Here is a 13,311-nt window from a genome sequence, read left to right on the forward strand (position 1 = left end):
AGTAGTCTGCCTTCCCCACTGGCAGCTGTGCCACCCCATAACTAAGTTCGGGAACCAAAGTAATTCAGACTCTTTTTCCAGATGCACGAATTGTGGTGCTTTTATAAAAGTAAAATACAACGTGTATTGGAAGCAAGGACTGGATTCTGGGATGACTGGATTCTAGCCCTTGTAAATGCTGTTCAGTAGCTGTGTAACTTTGGGCTATGGGTCATTTCTGAGTCTCTGACTCTGTGAAATGGGAGAACTGGAAAAGATCATCTCTAAGTTACTCCTCTCAATTTAAAAAATGATGTGAATCTTTTTTTTTTTTTTTCCCAAATTTAACTGATTTATTTATTTGGCTGTGTTGGGTCTTAGTGGCAGCATGAGGGCTCTTTGGTTGCGGCACACAGAGTCTCGAGTTGTGACAAGCGGACTCTGGAGCTTGGGGCTCGGCAGCTGCAGCGTGTGGACTTAGCTGCTCCCCAGCATATGGGATCTTAGCTTCCCAACCAGGGGTCAAACCCACATCCCCTGTAGTGCAAAGTGGATTCTCAACCACTGGACCACCAGGGAAGTCCCCAAATAATATGCATCTTGATTGTACTGGATAATAATACCATTTAGCATGGCTATTAAAGACTACTATTATCTTACACTAAAGCATAAGTAATTACAGAAATAAACATGTTAAGGTAAAATGGACAAACTTTATTCTTAAAATAAAATCCTTCTGAAAGAGCCCAGCCATATTTCTCTCATCAGTGGGCAAGCCAATCTACTCTCTCTGCTTTTTGCTTAAGGAACACCTTAAGTGGTTTTATTTTTTTTTTTTTTTTACAATTACATGAGGTAATTGTGGATTATGCAATTGTAACAGATTATACAGAGAAAGTCCTCCGCACCTTTTACCGAGTTTTCTGCAATGGCAACATCTTGCGAAAGTAGCTAATACAATATCACAACTAGGATATTGACACTGACATCAAGATGCAGAGCATCTCCATGACCACAAGGATCTTTCCTGCTGCTCCTGCCTCCTGCCCTCATCCCCTCCTTCACCCCTGGCAACCACTAACCTGTTCTCATTTCTATAGTTCTGCCACTTCAAGGATGTTATGCAAATGGAATCATAAAGTCTGTAATCTTTGGGAACTGGCTATTTTCATTCAGCATAATTCACTGGTGATTCATCCAGGTTGTTGCTGTATTAAGAATCCACATATCTTTATTGCTGAGTCTTTTTCCGTAGTATAAATGGACCATAGCTCATCTAACCATTTACCTGTTGAAGGACATCAAGGTGGCCTCTGCTGCTGCTGCTGCTAAGTCGCTTCAGTTGTGTCCGACTCTGTGCAACCCCAGAGACGGCAGCCCACCAGGTTCCCCCATCCCTGGGATTCTCCAGGCAAGAACACTGGAGTGGGTTGCCGTTTCCTTCTCCAATGCATGAAAGTGAAAAGTGAAAGTGAAGTTGCTCAGTCGTGTCCAACTCTTAGCGACCCCATGGACTGCAGCCTACCAGCTAGTTTGGGGCTATTTTGAATAAAGCAGATATGAACATTTAGTACAGCTTTTTGTGTCAATGTAAGTCTTCACACTTTTAAGTTTTAACCGGTATGGTACCTGTACACAATACCACACCACCAATTTTTGTCCCATTTATTTATAGTGATGAACACACTCCAAAGACGTTGAAGTGTCTAGTAATTGCCCAGGACCAGGCTGTGAGTTTTGGAAATTCAACAAAAGCAAACTACATGGTTCCTAACATTAGGAATTTGCAACCTATTGTGGAAGCAACAGTAAAACTGAAACACTGAAGTAACATTGAAATAACAAGACAGCACTGCACATGATCAGATGCTTGATGGCAGGGTTCAGAGTCGACTCTTACAAGAATCCAGAAACAGGAGAGAAGAGTGAAGGTCGCGTGTTTGGGCCCCGGGCGTTGTGGATAAGGTGAGATGTGAGTTACATCTTGAATGATGGAGAACAGTAACAATATTTAGCATTTATTAAGGGATTACTACGTGCCAAGCACTGTCCTAAACCTTTATACCTATATTAACTCATTTAGTCCTCATCAAGGTCAGTCAGGGCTTCCCTGGTGGCTCAGATGGTAAAGCGTCTGCCTGCAATGCAGGAGACCCGGGTTCAATTCCTGGGTTGGGAAGATCCCCTGGAGAAGGAAATGCCAATCCACTCCAGCACTCTTGCCTGGAAAATCCCATGGACAGAGGAGCCTGGTGGGCTACAGTCCATGGGGTTGCAAAGAGTCGGACACGACTGAGCGACTTCACTAAGATCAGTCAGTCAGTTCAGTCGCTCAGTCGTGTTGCAGCACGCCAGGCCTCCCTGTCCATCACCAACTCCTGGAGTTCACTTAAACTCATGTCCATCTAGTCGGTGATGCCATCTAGACATCTCATCCTCTGTCGTCCCCTTCTCCTCCTGCCCCCAATCCCTCCCAGCATCAGGGTCTTTTCCAATGAGTCAACTCTTCGCATGAGGTGGCCAAAGTATTGGAGTTTCAGCTTTAGCATCAGTCCTTCCAAAGAACACCCAGGACTGATCTCCTTTAGGATGGACTGGTTGGATCTCCTTGCAGTCCAAGGGACTCTCAAGAGTCTTCTCCAACACCACAGTTCAAAAGCATCAATTCTTTGGCATTCAGTTTTCTTCACAGTCCAACTCTCATATCCATACATGACCACAGGAAAAACCATAGCCTTGACTAGACGGACCTTTGTTGGCAAAGTAATGTCTCTGCTTTTGAATATGCTATCTAGTTTGGTCATAACTTTCCTTCCAAGGAGTAAGCGTCTTTTAATTTCATGGCTGCAATCACCATCTGCAGTGATTTTGGAGCCCCGAAAAATAAAGTCTGATACTGTTTCCACTGTTTCCCCAACTATTTACCATGAAGTGATGGGACCAGATGCCATGATCTTCGTTTTCTGAATGTTGAGCTCTAAGCCAACTTTTTCACTCTCCTCTTTCACTTTCATCAAGAGACTCTTTAGTTCTTCTTCACTTTCTGCCGTAAGAGTGGTGTCATCTGCCTATCTGAGGTTATTGATATTTCTCCCGGCAATCTTGATTCCAGCTTGTGCTTCTTCCAGCCCAGTGTTTCTCATGATGTACTCTGCATATAAGTTAAATAAGCAGGGTGACAATATACAGCCTTGACGTACTCCTTTTCCTGTTCGGAACCAGTCTGTAGCTATTATTATCTAATTTTACAAACGAGGGAACACATCTATCATGAGGCTGCCCTGAGCTACAACCCAGGTACTGTTATGAATAACCACTCTTACGGTTCAGCTCACGACTGTTATGGATAACTGTCCCTACTCTCTGCCTGGTAGCAATAGTGGAGGGCCATTTTCTGGTCATGATTGAATTCCAATCTGTTTCTTAGGTTATATTTTTACACAGAGCCACACTGAACCCCAAATGTTACAGCTCTGGCCCCACTAATGTGATGAGTTCCTTATGGGTCCACGTTATTGATGAGAAATTACTTTGTAAAGAATAGCACCAGCCTCAGTAACAGAAGAGAAAGCCTGTGCACAGTGCACGCGCTACAAGAGGGAGAGAACCAGCCTGGAGGTCTGCTCTGCGTGTGTGTGTGTGTGTGTGTGTATGTGTGTGTGTGTGTATCAGCGTGTGCAAACAGCAGGGCCAAACCCTCCAGTCACACTGCTTAGCTGCAGTGAGAAAAACATCAGAGCTTCAGCTTCAAACGTACCGGGAAACTCGCAGGGCTGGCTGAGATCATTTCTAATAATGACTGTGGTTTTGTGTTCTCCGAACCGCTCTGTACCAGGGAAGTCACAGCCACGCTTAGCGATTTCCTTGGTTGCTGAACAGGTGGGATGTGTGATTACTCTTCGTAAACAGACTTGACTGCTGCTCAGCCTTCCAGCTTCACTGTTTTGGCCTGAACAATGGCAGCACAGCACTAGGAACCTGGTTTCTTTGTTCAGTTTTGTTTTGAAACCTAAATGCAACCTTGAGAATGTCAGTGTTGCCAACCCAGGGGTGGTCAGGAGAGGGAGGGAGAAGGAGAGAGGTGGGGAGGGGGCAGGCATAGCAAAGGGGCAAGCTCACGGAAGGAAATCTTCTGCCATGGTACCTCGGGCTCAGCATCCCCTGGCTGGCTGGTCCAGGGTGGGCCATCTCCCCTCCCCTGTCTCCACATCTAGAAAATGGGGCCGCTTTGTGTCCCGACTTCCCCATAGGAGCTGTCCTCAGGATTGCAGAGAATAAGGGCCATGGGAATGTGTTATGAACTTGAGGTTCTGTGCAAGTGTGTGCTGTCATGGGAAATGGAATCCTCCCATGACTAGCCTTGCCAATCAGAGTTCACGACTGAGACCGACTCAGGAAGAAGCTGTGGGTAAGGAGGAATCTCCACTAAGGAGGAAGAGAGAACTTTTCTTGTTTTTGCTCCCTGGAGACAGGGTTTTGAATTCTGCTGCAGTGTTCCCTCCTTGCTTTGGGCAGGCTTGGCTGTCCTGAACGTGTGGTATTAGAGGTGCAGTGTAATGGGCAGCATGCCCAGGAAGCAGGGGCGGCGGGGGCAGGGGCGGCGGGGGCCTGCACCTGACTCAGAGCAGCCAGGCATTTGTGCCCCTCCCCCATCAGCACCATGCAAGCGGGCTGGGCTCTATTGGGGGAAGCCCACATCTGGGGCACAGCTGGCCCCTCTCCTGGACTGACAGAGGCTTGGGTCAAACAGGTCCACATGCCTGTAAGAAACCTGTTGCTCTTGATGACAACTCTTGATGTTTTCCCAGCCGTGAAGGTCATTTCACCGCAGAAGCCTCTTTCCATCAAATGTTAGAATCCTGCTGTGAACTGGCCCCAGACACATGCTGAACGAACACTTTTCAAACCAACCACCTCAAGTCCTTGCTCTGCATGAGGCCCAGCACCTGGCCTACGATCTTAAAAGAGCTTTAATACTCAATTTTTTTACTGCTGTCGAGATGGTCTGCAGAGAAAAATGGCAAGGGGCACCAAGCACACCTCCTGGCTCTACAAAAGCCGGACTCGGGGGACAGAAGCAGCCCCTGTAAACGGGCAGGAGAGAGAGCAGCGCACACACCCTGTGTCCTTGGGTATTTACAGGTCCTGCTGGTGCAGCGCCAGTGGCGTTAGTTCACCGGCTTCAGCAATCAAGGCTGTTTCATCATCCAAGCTGAAATATTTGTGTCACTGGTGAATCTGGGCAAAGGCCGAGACCCTGTCTGCTCAGTTTACAGACTCTAAGACAGCCTGACACACAGGTGCACAGACATAAATAGCAGCCAGAAGACTCTAGAAATTCCCTGGCTTGGTTCCTTCGTGTTCCAGAGACTCAGAGGTTGGGGAGCTGCCCAAGGTCGGGGAACACGCGCACCGCCCCCCTGCCCCCCCATGGCTCAGCCCACAGTCACACTTACCTCCATTGCCAAACCCAGGGGACACTAGGTTCTTACCTGGCCTCTCTTGTTGCTCTGACCGCCCTGATGGGGCCTCTCTCCTGGAAGGAAGCTTGTTTCACCTCTGGCCTCTTTTCTAGTCTTCAGGCCTATCCTTCCCTAACAGCATACATCTCCCAGCTTGCATCGCTGGTTTTCCCCTTTCTCTTGCTCTCTCTGCCCAAATCTTTCTCTTTGTAATATCTTACTTTGGCTGCACTGAGTCCTGGTTGCAGCACTCAGGATCCTGATCTTTGTTGTGGCATGCAAGACTTCTTAGTTGCGGGGTGTGAACTCTCAGCTGCAGCGTGTAAGATCTAGGTCCCCAGGGATCGAACCTGGACCCCCTGCATCGGGAGTGCGGAGTCTGGTAGCCACTGGACCACCAGGGAAGTCCCCAAATCTCTTTGATTATCAGATCCAGACCTTCCGGGGCAATCATCTGAGTAATTTCCCCCGGTATTTCAGATATAACCTAATGACTTAGATAGATGCCCCTCAGACTCCTCAGACTCAGAATGTCTGCAAGTAATTTGTGCCTCACTCCTCCAATCCTTCTTCCTGTGTTCCTCTTGTTCCCTAGCCAGGAGGAGCTCCAGGGCTAAGGTAGAACCTGGGGGTAAGCCTGAGTCCCGCCTCTTCTTCCCAGCCCTCTCCCCACATCCAGCCAGTCACCAGAGGACAACAACCCAGCCTTCAAAGTGTGGGATGTAGCTTACACGGGTGACCTTCACTCACGGCACACAAGCAGAGCCCAAGAACCGATCCATCTTCCAGTGGTCTCGACCAGTCACCCTCTGTCAGTCTGGGCCACCTCCAGTTCATCAACATTCCTCAGATAAAATCAGTCGCTCAGTTGTGTCCGACTCTTTGCAACCCCATGAATTGCAGCACGCCAGGCCTCCCTGTCCATCACCAACTCCCGGAGTTCACTCAGACTCATGTCCATCGAGTCAGTGATGCCATCCAGCCATCTCATCCTCTGTCATCCCCTTCTCCTCCTGCCCCCAATCCCTCCCAGCATCAGAGTCTTTTCCAATGAGTCAACTCTTCGCATGAGGTGGCCAAAGTACTGGAGTTTCAGCTTTAGCATCATTCCTTCCGAAGAAATCCCAGGGCTGATCTCCTTCAGAATGGACTGGTTGGATCTCCTTGCAGTCCAAGGGACTCTCAAGAGTCTTCTCCAACACCACAGTTCAAAAGCATCAATTCTTCGGCACTCAGCCTTCTTCACAGTCCAACTCTCACATCCATACATGACCACAGGAAAAATCATAGCCTTGACTAGACAAACCTTTGTTGGCAAAGTAATGTCTCTGCTTTTGAATATGCTATCTAGGTTGGTCATAACTTCCCTTCCAAGGAGTGAGCGTCTTTTAATTTCATGGCTGCAGTCACCATCTGTAGTGATTTTGGAGCCCAGAAAAATAAAGTCTGACGCTGTTTCCACTGTTTCCCCATCTATTTCCCATGAAGTGATGGGACCGGATGCCATGATCTTCGTTTTCTGAATGTTGAGCTCTAAGCCAACTTTTTCACTCTCCACTTTCACTTTCATCAAGAGGCTTTTGAGTTCCTCTTCACTTTCTGCCATAAGGGTGGTGTCATCTGCATATCTGAGGTTATTGATATTTCTCCCGGCAATCTTGATTCCAGCTTGTGTTTCTTCCAGTCCAGCGTTTCTCATGATGTACTCTGCATATAAGTTAAATAAACAGGGTGACAATATACAGCCTTGACGTACTCCTTTTCCTATTTGGAATCAGTCTGTTGTTCCATGTCCAGTTCTAACTGTTGCTTCCTGACCTGCATACAGATTTCTCAAGAGGCAGATCAGGTGGTCTGGTATTCCCATCTCTTTCAGAATTTTCCACAGTTTATTGTGATCTACACAGTCAAAGGCTTTGGCATAGTCAATAAGGCAGAAATAGATGTTTTTCTGGAACTCTCTCGCTTCTTCCATGATCCAGCAGATGTGGGCAATTTGATCTCTGGTTCCTCTGCCTTTTCTAAAACCAGCTTGAACATCAGGAAGTTCACGGTTCACATATTGCTGAAGCCTGGCTTGGAGAATTTTGAGCATTACTTTACTAGCGTGTAAGATGAGTGCGAATGTGTGGTAGTTTAAGCATTCTTTGGCATTGCCTTTCTTTGGGATTGGAATGAAAACTGACCTTTTCCAGTCCTGTGGCCACTGCTGAGTTGTCCAAATTTGCTGGCATATTGAGTGTAGCACTTTCACAGCATCATCTTTCAGGATTTGGAATAGCTCAACTGGAATTCTATCACCTCCACTAGCTTTGATCGTAGTGATGCTTTCTAAGGCCCACTTGACTTCACATTCCAGGATGTTTGGCTCTAGGTCAGTGATCACACCGTCGTGATTATCTGGGTCGTGAAGATCTTTTTTGTGCAGTTCTTCTGTGTATTCTTGCCATCTCTTCTTAATATCTTCTGCTTCTGTTAGGTCCATACCATTTCTGTCCTTTATCGAGCCCATCTTTGCATGAAATGTTCCTTTGGTATCTCTGATTTTCTTGAAGAGATCTCTAGTCTTTCCCATTCTGTTGTTTTCCTCTATTTCTTTGCATTGATCGCTGAAGAAGGCTTTCTTATCTCTTCTTGCTATTCTTTGGAATTCTGTATTCAGATGTCTATATCTTTCCTTTTCTCCTTTGCTTTTCGCTTCTCTTCTTTTCACAGCTATTTGTAAGGCCTCCTCAGACAGCCATTTTGCTTTTTTGCATTTCTTTTCCATGGGGATGGTCTTGATCCCTGTCTCCTGTACAATGTCACGAACCTCATTCCATAGCTCATCAGGCACTCCATCTATCAGATCTAGGCCCTTAATCTATTTCTCACTTCCACTGTATAATCATAAGGGATTTGATTTAGGTCATACCTGAATGGTCTAGTGGTTTTCCCTACTTTCTTCAATTTAAGTCTGAATTTGGCAATAAGGAGTTCATGGTCTGAGCCACAGTCAGCTCCTGGTCTTGTTTTTGCTGACTGTATAGAGCTTCTCCATCTTTGGGTGCAAAGAATATAATCAATCTGATTTTGGTGTTGACCATCTGGTGATGTCCATGTATAGAGTCTTCTCTTGTGTTGTTGGAAGAGGGTGTTTGCTATGACCAGTGCATTTTCTTGGCAAAACTCTATTAGTCTTTGCCCTGCTTCGTTCCATATTCCAAGGCCAAATTTGCCTGTGACTTCAGGTACCAGGCTCATTTCTCGAGAACTCTGCAGCGGACACCCTAGCTATGACCTTCTGTCATCCCAAGGACAAAATCCTAACCCCAGCTACACTCACTTGCCAGCACGTCTTCTAGAGAAGCACCCTGGCCCCCACCTGGGCCTTTGCCTTGCCAGTTTCCTCTCCCTGGAATGTCCTTCTCTTTTAAATAGCAGCTCTCTACCCTTTGTCAACACTCAGTTCAAACACCACCGCCTCTACTCTCTCTGAGGCCCTGCTGTGCTGGGCCAGGCAGCCCCACCCCCTGCTGGTGAGATTCTTGCTGTAAGGCTGAGGTCCTGGGGAGTGGGCGTGTCCTACTCCTCTGCGTCCTGCTTAGCACGAGCTCTACGCTACTGGTTCTGCCCCTCCTCTGGCATCTGTGGATCCGGGGATCTGAGATACTGCTCTACGTTGTTTACAATGTCACGTGTTCTCCATTCTAGAAGTATGTGTTGTGCACACAGAAGGGCCAGGGTGGGAAAGAGTTCCACTGGACTAGAAGCTGAAGGTCTGTTGGGGTGGGAGGGGCATAAAATTAAACTGTGATACATAAAAAAGCCCTGAAAGGTTCTGGTCTCCAAAAGTAGAGAAATCGGGCTGGGTGGTAGGGCAGTGAAGTGGTTCTGTCCTTTGATGCCTCTAATGGTGTATCCAGCATTTGTGGAACTGCTTTATGGATGGCTGGCTAGCTAAGCTCTTAAGCCCAGCATGTGATTTGCAGTTTAGAAAAATCCAACTTTATGCCAATATAATTCAATACCTCACCACCTAATTAAACATATTAAGTAATTTTAAGGTGCTCATCCTGGACTAATATGAGATATATAACAGGAATAGAATAACACTGTTTTTCTGGCATTAATGAGGGAAGAAAGTATGCCTCTGAAATTTATTTTTTAACACAACCTACTTAGACCATGTCTTCCCTGGTGGCACAAATGGTAAAGCGTCTGCCTACAATGCAGGAGACCTGGGTTTAATCCCTGGGTCGGGAAGATCTCCTGGAGAAGGAAATGGCAACCCACTCCAGTATTCTTGCCTGGAAAATCCCATGGACGGAGGAGCCTGGTGGGCTACAGTACATGCGGTCGCAAAGATTAGGACACGATTGAGCGACTTCACTTAGATCATGAGTCTGTATACTTTTTGTTGGCAATCTAACATACACTACGTTTCCTTGACTTCTTAACCGAAGTACACGGAATACCATTTTCTTGTCTGGGTGACTTGGAATTACCACACAGGGGCTCTAACGCTCAAGGAATTGTGACACGCGAGGACCATGAACCTCCGCTTACACCCAATGCTTCCAGAATGCAGCTGTCCAAAAAAGAGAAAAATCCCCAAATATCTGCTTCTCAGTTTTTAAAAATCTCCTGTTAGTCATGGGTTCTTCCTGCGTTTAGTGTTAACCTTTTAAATTTACTTCTAATCTGTTGTGGCTGTAATATTAGAAAACTAAGCAAGTATACTGTTCCCTAAAATACGCACAAGTCTTGGAAAGGAACCAACAGCCTCTTCCCAGAATCTGGCAGCTCCCACACTCCCGTGCCCTGACAGGGACAGCACTTACTGGCTTTTGCTGCCCTGCTTCCTAAGGAAGACTAGTGCCCCCTACCTGCCTTGTGGGGTAAGGCCGAGACTCAGTATGAAATGCTCCAAGTTTCTCAAAGAATAGAATGATTCTGAGAGTTGTGCAGTATGGGTGAACCCCCCGGGCCGCAGCTGCACAGTAGGAAGAGATGGACAAGGCGACAGCTCAGCCGCTGGCCTGGCATACAGGCTTGGAGTTACACCGGGTGCAGATCTGGATGTCTGGAGAGGGGAGAAGGCTTGGAAATATGTCACCTTCTACTCAGGGCTTTATTATTTTTTTTAATAATTTTTATTTACTTAATTTTTGGCTCTGCTGGGTCTTTGGTGTTTCTAGTGCTTTTCTCTGGTTGTGGAGAGGGGGGCTACTCCCAGTTGGGGTGCTTGGGCTTCTGTTTGTGGTGGCTTTTCTTGTTGCAGGGCACGGGCTCTAGGGCGCTCAGGCTTCAGTAGTTGGTGGAGCCTGGCTTTAGCTGCTATGAGCTTTGTGGGATCTTCCCGAATGAGGGATGGTATCCCTGTCTCCTGCACTGGCAGGCAGATTCTTTATCACTGAGCCACCAGGGAAGCCCTCCTCCAAGTTTTAATACAAAATTCTCTTGGTGACCCAATTTTGTAAGTGCAGCCTATGCAAAATGCTCCCCCCTTCTTTATTATATTATTTTTCTACAAAGTGTAATTGGTTAATAATATAGTCTTTTTATTAAAGCTCTAAAACTCTGGCTCACGGAAATTTGTTATCAAATTAATTCTGTCTCAGTAGGTTACACTTTCAAAAACTGTCAAGTTTAGAATTAGCAAGTGGCTAATTTTTCTGGCTAGAAGAGTAGAAAAAAATATTATTTAAAATCATTATTTTTCCTGCAAAAGGAAAATAAACAGTTAATGTCATCCCACTTCCAACCCACTCCCCTACTCTGAGAAACAAGGGTCCTTTGCTAGCTACTCTGGTGAAGGAGGCTAGAGCTATGGACGCCCAGGAGAGCAAGATTTAACTCTGAAGCATGTAATTATTAAGGCCCAAAGGCTGAAGTATGAAGTGAAATTCTGACTCAACATAAAGAGTAGTTATGGCCTTGGTAATATATCTTAGTCATCATTCAAAGGAAAACAATAAAATTTTCTCAGTGTTCGTCTGGCTGCGAGCTCAGAGATTATCAGAGGGAGACACAGACTCCTGCCAACAGATAAATCGTCCTAATATGCAACACACAACAGCCCTGGCTCCTTGCTGCTGAAATTCTGTGGTCTAGGCACCTTCTCAGAAGTCTCTGGAACATAGTAACAGTTTGAGTTATGGAATCTACCTGTTAATAAAGAAACATAACACAAAACATTAAAATGTTTCACTAAACAGCTAAGCAGAATTCAATTCTTTTATCACCTTTACTCAAGTCTTAGCACGCTTTATGATTAACTTTTAATTTTTAATATGACCTTATAGGAGATATCATTTGGGTTCTTTCCCTCGAAATGAAATAAGGTTCTAAATAGACAAAAGTCCAGCAGATGTCTGATTTTAAAGGCCTATGTGTAGCCAGGGAGTTCAGTCCTCACTCAGAGAGGAGCATAGGGCTAAAGGGGAACAACTTTCAGAAGTGAAAAACTATGGGTTATTAATCGGAGTTTTGCACTGAAATTGTCATTTTAGTTTCAAAAAGCATAAAAATCACATTTGTGTCCAATACATACTCATATCCTGGAGATAATTCAGGAATATTTAATTTTGTTAGACTTACTGAATTTGTTGTAATTCTGAATTAAAATTTTTTTAAATGCTTATGAAGGTAAAACAAAACAAACTTATGAACCCGAAGTGCTCAAGTTTGTCAAAAAGATGTTACTAACAAAGAGTGAAAAGAGAATTTAGGAGCCCAAATGCCCGAGAACAATTATCCAGGTCTAAGGCAAGTTTCAAATGAATTCCTGTACACAAAACCTGTTTGTCGTGCTACACACACACAACAGTATTTTGGGGGTAAATGTCTAATAGCAGAGGAATAGAATGCAAAGAAATTCATTAAAACTCTCCAGTCCTTGTATAAAGACACCACCCTTGTGGCAGAAAGGGAAGAAGAACTAAAGAGCCTCTTGATGAAAGTGAGAGTGAAAAAGTTGGCTTAAAGCTCAAACATTCAGTTTTAGGCCAGCTCTTTTACTCTCTTTCATGTTATTATGACTAGATAAATGCTACTGACATGTAGGGCCATGTAGTAGGCCATGTCTTCCCCTTGCACAACAGGTGTGTTTTCTTTGGTGCTAATAACGATCTCGTTGGAGGCCTGGAGTGCTGCAGTCCATGGGATTACAAAGAGTTGAACCCAACTGGGCAACTGAACAAAACAATACATGAAATACTGATCTAACCAGTTATGAGACAACTGAATGAGAAAGTAATGGGAAGAGATATGCATATGTGGAGGAAGTTAAATCCTCATCTTTCTTAGTGGGAGGGCAACAAACACCTGAACATTAAAAGTTAAGAAAGTAGCTAAGTATACAAGTTCTTTATATAGGGATAAGCACCAAGGAAACTGACTAAGAGATGAAAGTTATCACCTAATGAAAAAGCTTATAAAACCTACTTGGTTCTTTAATCTATATGCATATCTAGATTTGATTAAATAAAAAGTGAACTAAAAATGAAACAACAAAGCTCAACATTCAGGAAACTAAGATCGTGGCATCCAGTCCCATCACTTCATGGCAAATAGATGGGGAAACAGTGGAAACAGTGTCAGACTTTATTTTGGGGGCTCCAAAATCACTGCAGATGGTGACTGCAGCCATGAAATTAAAAGACGCTTACTCCTTGGAAGGAAAGTTATGGCCAACCTAGATAGCATATTCAAAAGCAGAGACGTTACTTTGCCAACAAAGGTCCATCTAGTCAAGGCTATGGTTTTTCCAGTGGTCGTGTATGGATGTGAGTTGGACTATACAGAAAGCTGAGTGCAGAAGAATTGATGCTTTTGAACTGTGGTGTTGGAGAAGACTCTTGAGAATTCCTTGGACTGCAAGGAGATC

General features: G+C 45.1%; 1 non-coding gene across 1 annotated transcript; it reads left to right on the plus strand.

The window, feature by feature from the left end:
- Positions 1-2,086: 2,086 nt before the first annotated feature.
- TRNAC-GCA (transfer RNA cysteine (anticodon GCA)) lies at positions 2,087-2,158 on the plus strand. Its single transcript has one exon. It is a non-coding gene; the product is annotated as a tRNA-Cys (tRNA).
- The last annotated feature ends 11,153 nt before the right edge of the window (positions 2,159-13,311 follow it).

The sequence above is a fragment of the Bos javanicus genome, chromosome 21, assembly GCF_032452875.1.
Source record: "Bos javanicus breed banteng chromosome 21, ARS-OSU_banteng_1.0, whole genome shotgun sequence".
In the NCBI taxonomy this organism is placed as follows: Eukaryota; Metazoa; Chordata; class Mammalia; order Artiodactyla; family Bovidae; genus Bos; species Bos javanicus.